The following is a 13,537-nucleotide window of genomic DNA, read 5'->3' as shown; positions in this document are numbered from 1 at the left end:
TTTACTCAAGGAACTACTAGGTTGGGTCCTAATCTTTGAGTGTTTCCTCAATTAGGCCGAAGTTTTGAATCTTACTAAGTTAGACCCAATAACCTTATGCTTACTAAGCTGGGCCTAATATGTTGGGTCTAATAATTTAGGCCCATAGTCTTGTGTCCAATAAGTGAGGTCTTAAATTTTGTATTTCAAGTTGGGCCTAAGGCCTTCATTCTTACTAAGTTAGGCCCAATGGGTTTATGTCTTTTACATTTGGCCTATTTTTTAGTGTCCTCCAAGAAAGGCTAGCTTAAAACTTTATATCTCCCAAGTTGCGCCACATCTTATCCTTAGCCCATCACATACTTAGTGCATTAGGACCCTAAAGTCCTATGTTCATCAAGTATGGCCTAAAGTCTTATTGACTCTCCTAAGCCTTTATACCCAAAAAGCTTGGGTCGTTAGTAAACTACTCTTTGAGTCTTCTCCAATTCCATCAAATATTTAACCCAAATTATTTAGCTCATTAATGTGGCAACCCGCCAATATGCCATGTCTCTTATGGGCTTCTTGGTTTTTTATCCTCAAAACTAATAAAATACTAAAAGTTCTCCAAAATAATATTTCTAACCAATCAAATTCAAAAAAAAAAATAATAATAATTTTCTTCAAAATCAATATTGCACTAGAATCTTCTAATAATTCTACTAAATTTAAAATATACGGCCCTTTTGCCAACTCGAGCATCCAAAATTGCTCTTATTCTCAAATAGTTCAACTCCTAATTAACTAGGATTTAGGTTACTAAGGTCAAGACCTAAGGAGTTTTTTAGGCAAGATGTTACACTCTCCCTTACAACAGACGGGCGTCTCCAGTCTTCATCCGTATCCGATGATGTCATTGGATTTAAACTATTTTGACCATATAAGCATCTTGTAGGCAATGCATATGGAACTTTACTCTCTGGCCCCCTGCCACTCTCATCTGATATCCTCTTCCAGTGTTTTTGCCAAGTCTTCCATGACTACGTACCATCCTCAATGTCGTTTGATCGAACCCGTACTAATACTGCCATTGCAACATATATACATTATAAAAACAAAAAAGCTACGGTCTTCATGTCTTTTTCCGAACAACGTCAACATGATTAGCCTAAATTATATATAAAAGAAAATGACGGCCTCCCTCAAGTACTACCCCCTCTAAGTAAACATGTCTTTATCTCCTTTTCAAATGTCATCATACTTTGTTTCTCACACCTCAAGCTTTAAGGATGCATATTCGTACATTGTTTACAACTATTCCGGCCCACAGTTTGTTTATTTTTTAGCCATTTCCAAAATATTTGCTGTGATATGTGCCATATTTGTAAGTAACACCTCATTTAGAAAACTAACCCCCGTTGATTTCCAAGGCTTGGTCTGGCTTCTAGGCACGTATCATACATAACCTTAAACAACACCACAAACCTAACAAGTAGCACGACACATAGTGGAGTACTCAACACTACTACCACATTTTCAGCCCTTGATATTTTTTGAAAAAAAGTCAATAAACAATGTGTTGATGACGGGTGTGTATATACATGATCTGCAAGTGATCATGAGGTTTCATTTATAGCCCATGGGCGGAGATCTTCGCACCTAAGCACTACCAAAAGCTAGTGTTTCTGCTGGATGGTTCTAGTTCTTAACATGATGCATGTGTGGAAAGATTAGATTTTCCCTTATACGTGCATGTGATGATAGAACCTTCCTGCTAAATTTCTTTCGCGCGGCATAAAAAAGATGCTCTCCCTGGCTAGCTGATGGTACCATGCGTCATGGGTTAGTTTGATGTCTAGTAGTGTTCGGATTAAGGAACTTTCCTGGGTAACTTAAAAAATACTATTATAATATTTTGATATCTTCTAGTACAATTCTCGTTGTGCTAGCTAGGCTTTGTCCCACTCCTATAAAAAAAATTATATTTGTAGTTATAGAATATGTAAATGCCGCACATTCATTTTAAAAATAATGAAGTACTTATGAACCCACATAAAAAAAGACTAATTTTTTCATGGTAAATTTCATTCTTTTTTAAAATAAGTATACGATCTTGACACAATCTATAACTGTATTTAGTATTAGTCTGATTTTAATCCACTTTTTTGAACTATCAACCATGATGTTTTAGGTCTGGAATATAACTAGGTTTGTACTTTTGACCACTGCGTACCGGCCAGTTAGGGTTAGTGACGCTCAAATGATCATCCGTATCTATTCACATCTGGACAAATGGAACTTGGTATTGCACTCACAAGTTACTTGTATTGGGTGTCCCTTAATAACTAAGTGATCTAGCCTTCACATCTCCATGCCTCGTATGGAGTTGCTCATTCAATAAGTATTTTTAATAAAAAAAAATTTTCTAATCAGTCACTTTTTACTATTCCACATCTTACATTTTATGAAAAACTCTTACATTCTATGAAATACACTCACATACCTTATAAAAGAGTTATAAGTGTGAGGTGTGGAAATGAATAGTAGATAATGCATATCATTCCTCTTCTCAATATTATGCCTTGAAGATGACTCGAACCTCCACGCTCTTTAGCAAGAGATTTTGAGTCTCATGTGTCTACCATTTCACCACCCTTTAAATATGTCTTATAATTCATTTTAATTTTTTTAATATTAAAAAAACACATGCAAATTCAATAGTAAATTTTTTAAACATGATTTAAAAAATCTGCAGAAAAAAAATTTAAAACAAAATAAAATGGACTAGGGACATACTTGGGAATATATTTGGAATATAAGCAGTGCTACTCTGTTGCCTAAGTAGCAACGCTCCAAGTTACGGCTAGGCCAAATTGGTATTTTTTTTTCAATTTTTTTTCCATATTTTTTTATCATTTTAAAACAATTTTAAAAAATATAAAAAAAAATATCAATATACTAATAGTCATTTCCTTAATTGTTAAGTAAAGAAAAAAATTAAAAAAAATTAAAATATATATGGTGTCAAAATGAGGGGCCAAGTTGAGTGGGCAAAGTAGCATTTTTCTTTAGAGTATACCTGGGCAATTTCCTTCGTTAATAATATAGGATATATAGAACTAGGGGTGTACACTGATGGTTTCAACGTTGGTTTCAGCGCCAAACCGAGACCCCATCGACATCTGCCATGGGAACTCAGCACCTATCGAAACTGCTCAATCAGGGAGAAAAAATCGATATTATCGATCTCGACGTGGCATGGTTTGATTGTTCAGTCTGCCTTCGACGTCTCTGTGACAGAGGAGGGATGCCGCGTCCATTGTCGAGTGAGAGTAAATGGCTTAGGGTTTAAGATTACAGAGGAAAAAGAAGATGCTAAGGAAGAAGAAGACGCGAGGAAGAAGAAGATGGGAGGGTTAATGAAACCTAATTCTAAACCGCGCCGTTTCAAACGGCGCCATTCTATATGTTTTTTTTTCAACTTCCACTTAAAAAAAGGACATCGTTTCACTCATTTAAGTGAAACGACACCGTTATATATATATATATATATATATATATATATTCAAAAAAAAAAAGAGAAAGGGTCGGTCGGTTCAGCAGTTTTCTAGGGGTTCAAATAGGTGTCGAACCGCCAATATCAGTTTTTCCTCAAATCATCTCACCCGCCGACCTGTTCTTCACCAGTTTCGGCCGGTTCCTGAATCCGACGGCTAGTCTACATCGAAAACGGTCAGTCCGGCCGGTTCTTGTACAGCCCTATATAGAACTGATTAGCCTACCTCAACTATTTTCGTACGGTAGGCTCACCTGGTATCCTAACACACAGAAATGATCTCATAGCGACCATTTCTAGATCAAATTGGATGCTCGGCTTCATCACTGTTCAATAATTTGTGATACGATTCCAGCCAGCTTTACCCTTCCCACCATCCAGTCTTCTCTTTAATCGGCACCCCACCGGCCTCACAAAAATTCCTGTCACTAGTTCATACTCTTCTTCTCGAAATCGAATTCTCTATTCTTCAACATCAGCAAAAATCTTCCTCTGTGCGGCCGTTCCAGTTTTCCCTCTGCTCATTGACGCAACACCCCACTGTTCATCACAGAACCAGTGTACGTCTCCTGTTATGCGTGGTGTATAGTCCCGAACCCGTGAGATTGCCACTGTGAGTGCACCTGTGCTCCTTCTGCAATCCGCATGCTCATAAAAGGGCCTGCGAATCTATGCAAAGTAAGGTGGCACCTCTCTGAACCCACTATGATATGGCCGCGGTTGTATGTTAAATTGAGTTGAGTTGAGATGAAAATTAAAAATTAATTAAAATATTATTTTTTAATATTATTATTGTTTTAAATTTTAAAAAAAATTAAATTATTTATTATATTTTGTGTTAGAATTTAAGAAAACTGTAATGATTAGATAAAATAAGTTGAGATGAGTTTGAGTTTAAAATCCAAACGTCACCATTGAATGCTACTGTAACAACATTGGAATTGTAGGGATTCCCCTGAGAAGTCTGGATTGTTCGAACCGGGTTGCTATTATCTATCAATCCAGCATTGACAGATCAGCAATCATAAATCGCTCCCCTCCCTGCAAGCGTCGCTCCTCCACGGTGAAGTTGGACCACAGAAGTTGCGGATTCAAGAGATCAGCAAACACCGCTCCAATGACGCGCTCCTTACGGGCAACCAACACTCGAGTCCCATTTCGGTTTTTGTACACCGTAGGACAAACTCTTATAACTTGTCTACAGAATTATGTTTAGATCCCTGAATGAATCTTGCTTGTTGAATGAAATTATTTCCTTACCAATTCTTTGAGTGAACAGGAAGGGGAATTGGCATTTAAATGTGGTTTAACTATTGAATTTTATTTCTTGTTTTATCATACAAATGGTTGTTGAATCGTAGATGGTATGAGATATCTACTATTCTGATTTTGTCAGAGCATATATCGATTCGTGTTTCACCCACATTTTCATCTTGGCTAATGATCCAACTCCATGAGCTGTAGCTGCACTGTTACATGGCTTATGTTTTAATGTGTTGCGTTCTTGGTTGCACAACGATTAAATAAATTATTTTATACTAATAGTTATCAGGACAAAAGTCACTTTCTCAATCTGGGGTGCAAGTTTGACATTTTTCAACAGAGTTTTTCATAATGAGAGAGATTTGTCTTCCCTCTGTAGTGGATATTGAGAGTAACTTCATGTGGATGATAAAAATTTCCTCAATGCGTGATTCTGGTGTTGTTCATAAATATTGTTGATCCATCAACTATCTGGAGACAGAGACATATATTTTGTACCATTTTCTTTCTCATTAGCTCTTAAACGTCAATATTTGAATCCGTCTTTTTTTCCTCATAAGCTCTAAAACATTTTGAAACTGGTTCGATTTTCATGATAATCAAGCAGTACTTGTTCTAATAGTACTCACTATGTTTATAAAATTATTCCACTGCTGTTAAATTGTTTTGTTCGATAAACAGTAAACTTATGTTAATTGTTGTCTTTAATTTGAGCCAATACTTCCTACGCTCATTTGGTGGTTCCTCTCGGGAGGTATGACTAGTTGTTCCCTATAAGTTATAACCTTTACAATACCTAGTCGAGAGCATTCTCAATGAATTAGTCAAAGTTAAAGGACATTTTTTTATGAATAGAAGAGAAATTTAATTTTTGACTATTCCATTTACATAAATCTCTACATTGGAATATATATTTTTTCATTATATAACAATAAAATAATATAAGATGAATTTGGTTTTGGTTATTCACATCAAATCTCGACATTGGATTATCTATTTTTTCATTATATAATAATGAGTAACTAATAATTTTAAAAATATTTTATTTTTTTAATTTTGTCATATTTTACTATTCTACCTATTATATATTAATTAATAACATATTCTAATTAAATTAATATATCACTAACTCAAATTAATATATCAATTGTGATAAAATACATGATAAAATGAAAGGGAGAGAGAAATAATTGATAAAATATGTATACGATGTATGTATAGTAACCTTCAAATTTGGAAAAACTTTTGAAAGTCACTGTAGCTAAATTCCAATTATTTGAAATTTAGCTAATCCATTGTTAGCATATTTTGCTCTCTAATAGCTAAATATTCAATAAATTTAATTTTTAGTTAATCCATTGAGGATGCTCTAATTAAAACACCATATACAATATTCCATGTTAGAATATTATGTACGACGTTATTACTACCCATGGACGATAGCAGCTGATCATTTGATATTCTCGGTTTGGATATAGAGTTCATCTCATCTCTGCTTGTACAGAGAACTGATCTCTTATCCAAACGCTTGCTGAAGAGGGACTTGAGACAGTTTCATGTGTTTTCAAATAAGAAAAAAGGCCACTCAAGTGATCGTTGGATTGAGAATGATTTTCAGAAGCCCAGTGCTTTTTAGAAAAGCTTCACAGGCTGAGTAATGAGAAATTCACTGCCCCTCATCCACTCCTTAACATCTACGCATAGAAGGTCTTTAGGGCAGACCCACCCTGTGCTTCAAATCCACAACACCATTGCCCCTATCAATCCATTGCATCTTGATTCTGCACCCAAACGAGGAGCATTTGAAGCACCCCTACAATTGCCGTACAGATCATTCAACATCATGGTTGGAAGGCAACGGCTCCTGCAAATGCATTGACACCCACGGCTCAGCAACCCAAGTCCTTTGAACGCGTACTTGGTAATTCCCTTTGACCTAGCTCTTCCAAGACTGCCCCCATTTCGATACACTCACATCATCTTGTCTAGCCAAAGATTCCCCTACCTTTGACCCAAAGTCTGCTCAGTAGCCATTAGGGTTTTGAGATTCTCGATCTCAAAACATTGTAGAAATTAGAGTGTTATACACCACATTTCATTACAAATTCATACATGCCGACACAAATGAAACCTGGCATTCTAGCTCTTTGCAAGCACCGAACCTCAATTCAGAGATTTAACCATAAACTCAGACGGGCACATTCTATCACCACTACGGCTCCAAGGACACGATGCTTTCAAGTATGTGAATTTAACTTCGATAAAATTCTTGTTAACTTGCGCAATGCTCAAATATGTTGGATGTCTATGCTTAACCCCAAGGGGTTAGCCCAAGTGGTGAAGGTCTTGGTCTTAAGGTATCACTCCCTTCAAGACCCAAGGTTCAACACCTCATGGGTGCAAACAATGATTTGGGGCCACACCCCTGGTGAAAAGCCAGCAATTTAGCTAGTTCCGTGTAAGGAAACTTTCGAGAGTGCGGTGTACGGGACCGAGATTTACTGTGTAAGGATGGGTTTGTCTTGCCTTGGAGACGTTCCTGACATAAATAGAGAACATTTCTTTTATTAGAGTCTACCTCCAAAATGTACATTCATAATTTCAAATTAGAGAACCCACAATGTCTTGAAAAGGAGCTAGAAACAAGTTAAGAATATTGAGTAGAGAGCCCCTAAAACTTTTTTTTAACCAGCCTAAAATCCAAAACTATACAAGAATATTGATTAGAGAGCCCCTAAAACTATAGAAAGGCATAGTTAGAGTATAAAGAGGGGTATATCACAAATACATATGATGACAGAAAGAAAAGAGTAAATAACTGGGTTGACAAAATATTTTTCTTCTTGCACATACTCAGAAATCACAAAAGAGTAAACTTCTTGCTTCCTTATCCACAAAAGATTTGCCTTCTTGCACATACTCAGAAACATAGGATTTCCATCACACACTTGAAAACAAATAACTGAGTTGATTCGGCCCTAACTACAGCGAATCACTTTTATTACAACCAACATAAATGTTTAGCAAATAAACCTCAAGGAAAAATAAAATGTAAATGCTTTTAAATCAACTTCAATCCAAACATCTTTTAAACACAAAAAAAATCTCTCCAAAATACAAATTCATCTAATCATTTGCCTAAGTTTTGGTTAAAGAAAAAACACAAAAACCAAAAACAAAAAAAACACATCTCACAAAGATTTTTATCTATACAACTTTTCAAGATCTTCCCACTTTCACATACACCAATGTAAACTACATTACAAAAGTCTTATCCATAAAACTTCTCTACCCTCTTTCATAAAACCTAAAACAAATCTCAAAATCTTTTCAAGAATGTTAATAAATTACTAAAATTTTCATTTGGAAGGAAGATATAATTTTCATCTATCGGGTAATGAGAAAGCTTACCAGGCTGCGTTTGGATCGTTAGGCTCTAGGCAGAAAGGAGGCTCACTTTGTGATCTTTTCTCGTAGCACTCATCAGAAATAGGCTTCTTAAATGTAGCTACACCTACTTCATTTACCGTATCCTTGTTGATCGAAACTAGTTCCCAGCATATTGCTTTTGTTAGATCCTTCATCGTTGCTAAAATTTCCCACAAAATGGATAAGTTAGATTCTGTCAATCAACTCAAGCTATGCCGGGGATTCAGAAATAACCTACCACTCCATATTTCAACATCTTTAAAAGTCTTCCAATAAACTAGAGTAGCAGACCAGACAAAGAAACCACCAGGACGCAACACACGTTTCAGCTCCAAAAGAAGTTTAGCACCTGCATAGTGTAATTAGAAGTTAACTTACAAATGACTATATCAAGTGGCCCATAGAGTATCAAAGCAGAGGTGGTTTCAAGATTCCAAAACATGAAAGTATAATTAAACAAGATTTCAAGTTTAGAGTGTGAAAAAATATAAAAACACCATTAACAAATATCCCAAGCTTGAGTTGATCTCATTTAATCTCCACTATCAAATTAAAACATTGGAATACCTTCTATGTGCCATGGAACTCTACATCGTGCACAATGGAAAATATAAAAAACAAGACCGGGAAATGGAAGTCTCTTTGTGCCCATCACAACACACATAGTAGGAATTACTGTTCCAAGTGCAAATTGCACTTGGGCTGCTCATCCTTTGGAACAAATGACATGGTGAGTACATCTCTATCAAAGAGATAGCTTCCAAAGCTAGCAACTCCACATCCAACATCTAATATCACACGGGGGCATTTTCCCCAGGCAACATCAGGCACAGACTGCATAAAGCATGAGAAATACAACTATGTGCAAGAAGACAAATCTTTTGTGGATAAGAAATCATAGAAATTAAAGCTAGAGAGACAGAGTGGCTGCCATCCACTCGTAAAGTGTATTAAACTAGAACAACTATTAGGTAATCTATTATTCTCAGAGTCTTGAAAACTCTAATTATTCATTTCCCTCCATATGCACCACATCAAACAACGTTGGATCATCTTCCCCAAGGTCATTCCACATAACATATGAAGTATAAAATATGTTAAGACTCATGTATTAGTTTTTCGTGTTGACTGGCTTTAGTAATAGGTTGACAATTGCAAATTATGCCTAACTAAGTCTCGAAATGATTTCAGTGAAACCTTCATTGTGTTTACCCCCTCATATTATTAGGGAAAGTGTCATTGCTTAGTAGCCAGCAACTCCTCTCACATAGAGCTTTTGATTAGTAGGTAGCCCTTGAATCCTATTTTTTATTCCTTATTGTTTTTATATGTACTTTTGAATTAGTTTATATTAAACTTAATACACTTTGGTCTTTTCTGTTCTAATAGCGGTCCTAGTGACACTCATCTCCATCACTGCGTGCAACGCAACGGGTATGAACTATGTTCACTCTACACCTATTACTTGTATTAGTTCTTTATAATACATTTTCTGATTTCAGTACTACTTGCTATGTTGTTTTACATGTATGAACTTTTTTTTTTTTTTTTTGGCATGCACACTTGAATGTGGCTTTTTTTTTTTTTTTTTCGTACTTGAATGTCGCTGCTATTATGAGTAAACTTATGTCTAGTGAAATAGAGGGGATGTAATGTGACTGGTCTTAGAAAATGTTGCCTGAAAACCTTCTTTTTTTTTTTTATTAGAATGTATGACTGTTGACTTGATTTTACCAATTTTGGATACCCTCTCTATTTGTTAAACCAAATAGCTTTCTATTTATAGCCAAGTGTAGCACCTAGGTCAAAATTTGTTGTGATGAATTAGGAAATTTTAATTGATTTGGCATTGCTATATATAAATCCCAGAGCCTACTGAGCCACAGCTCAAGCTGTTTTTCTATATTTAGCACAGAAAAAACATATAGGCAGTTAGAAACCGTGGTCTTTTGCAAAAATATGGATCTATGTGAGATTTTTGGTAGCTTGAGGGACAGTTGATTGGCAGCTTGATTTTTGCATTTTCTAGTGCCTTTTTGTAGTTGATAAAGATGATTTGTAGTTGGCTGTTTTTTTATACTTTAAATTAGTTAAAGGGTTTACTTTTTGGAGGACAGTTCGTAACTTTGCCCGTCAAGTTTTATACATTAGAATGAGAGAGGGAATTTTATGCATTACTTAAAAACAACCAAAATATGATGGTCCTAATTAGTCAGCGTCGTTGTCAAGTTTATCCTGTTTACTCATAATTTTTTTTCATGGCCCATGTAGTTGGTTGTCGCTGTGAGTTTAATTTACTTAATACTGTTTTCTTCTTATTTTAGTTTGATTGAGGAAGACATACGTAATTAATGCATTGCTTTAGTACCCAACTTATTATGATGTTCAACAAAGAACATCATAATATATTATTGTAAGTAATATTTCTGTTTTTCACGTCTACCCTACCAAAAAAACTATTCTACTTGACATGAGGTTATAATTTTGCATATTTTACGATAATTACTTGCTTTGTCATATTATCAATTTCTTAGCTATTAAACATGGATGATCTGAAAACACGAGTAGTGATCGTGAAATTTGGGGCGATGGCATGGAGAAGGTATTCATTGACATGCTTTACCAAGATGCCATTCATGGTAGATTAATAACTGGCAATATCATGTGTAGAGAGCATACCACTTATGCTGAGCGGCTCACCGCTGTTGGTGTGAGGGTGTTGGACGCAAGCCAAATTCGGGGCAAAATCCAGAGCTTGAAGGCCCAACAACATCTGTTTACCGATCTAATGAGCCAAATTGGGATGGGTTGGATCCTAAAAGGAAGACGGTAGTGGGGAGTGATGAGGCCTGGGAAAATGCCAACAGGGTAAGGCAATTAACTTGTGCCCTTATTATCTAATTTTTCATGTGTCCAACTTTATTATTGACATGTGTGTATTATGAAAATTTCAGATAAAAAATAAATGAGGGAGGGAGGTTTCAGACATTTGGCCTACCAAAGTTCGAGGAGTCGTGAACTATATTCAGTGCTTTAGTTGCATATAGGACCTTGCTACACGCCTAAACTCAACTGCCCCCAGATAGTGACGAGGAGTGGCAGCTTGATTTGGAGACGCGAGCTCGGCGTGCTCCTGCATTGGGCAGTTGATAGGGATCGTGCATTGAGGTTGATGACATCGATGTTTTGATGGGGATGAGGTCACACTCACGCGGTGTAGATGCACATTCATCACGTAGGCGTAAAGAGAAAATAAACTTGCTCGATCAAAAAATCTTGGCATGCCTGGATGAGGTTAAACGCACGCAAATCTCGGGACGTAAGCGGTATGAGGATGGGGAAGCTATGGGTTCAGTGAAGCGCAGCAAAGGATCACAGCCTAATGAGGGCAGCGATGGAGGTTACAATTCGATTAGTCCTTATATGACATTGCTCATTGCTCAGCGAGATTTTCCCGAGACTGGAAGGCCCACAATGGTATCATGCAATAAAGGAATTTTTTGAACCTAATATGAGGCAGTGCTTCTTGTCGTTGGATCCCGTCAAGAGGGAATTTGGGCCCGGAATTGTTGATGAGCATGCATGATAATTGTCTTATCATCTATTTATTTCTACTCCAGCAACTTGTATTTCCGTGACTGCTACTTTATTTTCGTGTTTATTACTTTATCTCCATGACTACTACTTTATTTGTTTCATGAGACAATTATGTATTAATTTGACGAGTTTATGTCATTGATAATTGTGTTGTGTTAAACTCCTTCCATGATCGTTGGGACGTGGTATTAAGTGCGATATTTATTACTAATATTTTTTCTTGCCAAATATATGTTGGATGGTTGATGAGAATTTAAAAATAAAAGAGTAATGCTTTATGTATTAAAATATAATGTTGTCAACATATGAAATTCTAATACCTAACTATTTTGGCCAGACATCATAATAGAACGTGGTAGAGCATGCATACTGCAAATTGGTCAGCAGGAACCTCTTCGATGGACGTGAACCTCGATGCGTATGACATCTTCCCTGATGTTGGTGCGACTGATAGTAGTGATGAATTTGCAGAAGACACGGTTGGGATCATGGACCTCGTTGGGAATCTAGTCGTCAATAGAGACAGAATCTTAGACAGCCACAACATAATATCGGCCTGCAGGGACATCAATATATTTTGAAAGTTTTGAATGGAAATCTGGAGAATTGTCATGGGTTATTCCGAATGGAGGTTGATGCCTTCCACGCATTATGCTCCTTGTTACAGAACAATGGATTTTTTAGAGATTCTAGAAAAGGGGTGACCATCGAGGAACAAATAGGCATATTTAGTTCGATAATGGCACTTGGAGAGGAACAACGCATTGTGGCTCAAAGATTTTAACATTCAACATAAACCATTAACTGGCACGTAAGGAAAGTCGCACGGGCCCTGTGTAGGCTTAGGACATATCTTATTCACTCAACACATATCCGGGATGCACCCAACAATCGCAACAAACCCGAGAAATCATCATTAGTTTGAGGTAAGTACTTTATCGTACATATAAATTATAATAAGGGTTATGTAGTAGTTTTGCTTAAGTTATTTATTTGAACGTAACCAGGGATGATTTATTCGTTTGCAGCGATGCGTTGGTGCGATTGATAGAACCATGATCGATGCCACTGTACCTGAAGAGGTACGCGAGGCATTTCTCAACCAGCATGGACGAGTTGCCCAAAATTTCTTGTGTGTATATGATTTAGATATGAAGTTCACATTTCTGTACATTGATTGGGAGGGAACCGCGCATGATGCTCGCATATTCATTGATGCATTCAGTCAGGCCTGCAACTAATTTCCATGGCATTTGGATGTTAAACATCTAATATTATTTAATTGTTTTTATTAAAATATTATTTGTCTTTATGTGTATTTAGTTATATCTCTGGGAATGGTTGGTAAGTAACTGGTTTTTTTATTGTTAATGAGTTAATAGATCATTATTATCTAGTCAATTCGGCGTTCCCATGTACTCAAGGATTTATGCCCCATGTCCAAGAGAAAGATATCAAAGAAGTGACCGTCAGAGTCAGCAGAGATCAAAGAAGGATTTATGCCCCATGTCATTCAATCATTTATAACGTAATAGAACGTGCATTTGGGGTGTAGTTTGATTATTCGAACCATTTAACTCGAGGTATGACTGCAATCAGATATGACATTGTCACTTCTATGTGGGCAGCCAGGAGCGGTTAGTGAATGGTAAATTGCTCATGATGACATGACTATCATAAATATTATAATTGTAAGGGTGTAGTTTGATTATTCGAACTTTTTAAAATTTT

At 36.3% G+C, this 13,537-nt stretch overlaps 1 long non-coding RNA gene across 1 annotated transcript; it reads left to right on the top strand.

Annotated features, from left to right (window-relative positions):
- Window positions 1–6,961: 6,961 nt before the first annotated feature.
- LOC121257983 lies at window positions 6,962–11,229 on the top strand. The gene is made up of 2 exons (XR_005939303.1): window positions 6,962–7,021; window positions 10,744–11,229. It is a non-coding gene; the product is annotated as an uncharacterized LOC121257983 (long non-coding RNA).
- The last annotated feature ends 2,308 nt before the right edge of the window (window positions 11,230–13,537 follow it).

The sequence above is a fragment of the Juglans microcarpa x Juglans regia genome, chromosome 3S, assembly GCF_004785595.1.
Source record: "Juglans microcarpa x Juglans regia isolate MS1-56 chromosome 3S, Jm3101_v1.0, whole genome shotgun sequence".
In the NCBI taxonomy this organism is placed as follows: Eukaryota; Viridiplantae; Streptophyta; class Magnoliopsida; order Fagales; family Juglandaceae; genus Juglans; species Juglans microcarpa x Juglans regia.
This window is presented reverse-complemented; position numbering and strand designations above follow the sequence as displayed.